This window comes from Nicotiana tabacum, chromosome 12, assembly GCF_000715075.1.
Source record: "Nicotiana tabacum cultivar K326 chromosome 12, ASM71507v2, whole genome shotgun sequence".
Taxonomy (NCBI): Eukaryota; Viridiplantae; Streptophyta; class Magnoliopsida; order Solanales; family Solanaceae; genus Nicotiana; species Nicotiana tabacum.
The window spans coordinates 127968263-127970561 of NC_134091.1; the positions used below are offsets into that span (position 1 = coordinate 127968263).

A 2299-nucleotide genomic window follows, 5' to 3' on the forward strand; every position below is an offset into this window, starting at 1 on the left:
AATTTACCATTATTATTGATAATCATCCGTATCTGGCATTTATACAAATAAATATTAAAATTATCTACAATGTCAATGAATACAAATTAAAACTCTATTTTTGAAAAGTTACCCCTCCCTAATATAACATAGCCCACATCAATCCAATATATTTACATTGTATTAGTGGAAAAAGAAACAGAAAATAATAACACGAACACGTAAAAGAAATTACTACATAAATTTTTAAAGTAATTTATTTCTTTTATGAGTTGTAAATTAATTTAAAGGTCAAATTTTTAATCATAATAAATGCTACCACCGGATAAAGATGCTAAAAACTTTTGTGATAAATCCCTATAGGAATGATTTTCATTAAACATTTTTACTGCAACATACTCTAAACTCTAAAGTCTAAGCAATTTGAAGAAATCTCATAAGCAAAAATATTTGAAGAAATCAGGAAAAAAAGCAAACGTGGCTATGGCAACGAGTTCAATCCGACGTGGCAATCAAATAAGAAAAAGGCAAACGTGGCTCATTATTATTGGATGATGACACCAAAGGTACTCCGATGACGTGGACCGCCGTTCCCATTAAAAACAAATACTTCTCCGCCGTAGCTCCTTCGATTCTCCGGCACCGGGAAAAATTCACACGAAAAAGGAGAGAACGCAAATGGCGATTAAGCCATATATGAGATCGATTTTGTTTGTTGCTATTGCTTTCTTATCTGTTTTACCAGCTACTCTCTGTATCGAAGATAAATGTGCTGCTTGTACTGCCATTGCTGTAAGTATTCATATTCTCTTCTGCTCATTTTACGCCAATGTATAAAGATGCATTCTACCTTATTTTGTTCGTATGGTCTAGCTTAGAGAACCTTTAATTCGATTAAAGACAAATTAATTCACCTCAATTGCTGATTTAAATAGACTACTCCAACTAATTTGAGATTGAGAAGTGATTTATTTGTTTTTGTTTGTTATGAATACATGATTGTGATAAAGATTAAGCCTTTTTAACATTTAATGATAGTGAAAATAGCCAAATGAGAATTTACATGTACTGACAATTGATTCAAGTGTGGCACCTAATTTGGCTCTGACTCATTTATTTTCATGACTCTCGGGAGGAGCCGGAGCGTGGACTCTTGAAAGTATGAATATCATGTCACTTTGTTGATCTTTGTCTTTTGTGTTGTGTATTTACCTTGTAGAAATTGTCCTACCTCAATCTCTAGGAATAAAATGAAGAAAAGCAAATCATCCTAGCTGTCTGCCATGATATTATCTCACCCAAGGTTTAAAATGGAGATATTAGGTTCTTCTAGCGTGATTTGTAAAATTGGATACTTATATATGACTGTGCAGTGAGAACTTCTTCTTACAAGGAAAGACAGATGAAGTTGTGTTAGTCAAGATTGATGGTTTTGAAATACGGATGGAAACATGTCGAAGGAACTCGGCAGAATGACCCCGTAACTTTGGGAGAAAAGGGTGTTGATAGGTTATATGTATCCCTGTTATGTTTTGATAATCTAACAAACTTAATGATAAGAACCAGATAAGCAAATTGTTACACATCTTCAAGTACTTAAAGAACAACAAGTCTCAAGTCAGGGACGTGGTTCAACTCTTCAGAGTCAAAGAAATAACAGAGGGAACAGATGACCACCAGTTCCCTTGGTGACTGTACAAGTCAACTCTCCACAGATGTAAAGTTGCTGCTTGCACACGAAACAGTGCAAAAACAGTGCAACAGTCAACTTTATGGGGAATGCCCTTTACCTAACTTGCTTGCATCATTCAAGTGATGTCACAAATAAATTATTAACATCAAGCAAAAGTAAAACAAAACACTTGCACATTCAAGAATCGATCAAGCATTCTCTCAAGTTTGTGTCAATCTTGCAAGTGATTCTCAAGGGCATCAAGAACAAAGAACAACGTAACGAAGGACCAGTTTCCTGTATTGAGTCATTACATGTCCTAAGTTGTGTTGCACCTTTATTAAAACACTTTACTTGTAATTCCTACTTAGCTTAGTTAGAAGCATTGTGTAGAAAATCTTTGTAAAATCATAAACCTTGTGTTTGTGTCTTGGCTAGAGTTAGTCGAGTTGTAAGCTTTATAATAGAGTTATTACAAAGAGGCTTGTAAGAGAGTTGTTACAAGTTAGTGAGGGATTAAGAGGTTAATTTTTAGGTTACAATAGTTTGTAATCTGAAGTTTGCTCATTAGTGAAGTTGAAATCCTACAAGGGTAGGTCGTGGTTTTAATCCCGTGAGTTGGAAATTTTTCACGTAAAATTCCATTAT

The 2299-nt window shown here is 34.2% G+C and overlaps 1 long non-coding RNA gene across 1 annotated transcript; it reads left to right on the plus strand.

Moving 5' to 3' along the window:
- The first annotated feature begins 333 nt into the window (after positions 1 to 333).
- Positions 334 to 1997, plus strand: LOC107807304 (uncharacterized). Its single transcript, XR_001652862.2, has 2 exons — positions 334 to 771; positions 1199 to 1997. It is a non-coding gene; the product is annotated as an uncharacterized LOC107807304 (long non-coding RNA).
- Positions 1998 to 2299: the final 302 nt, after the last annotated feature.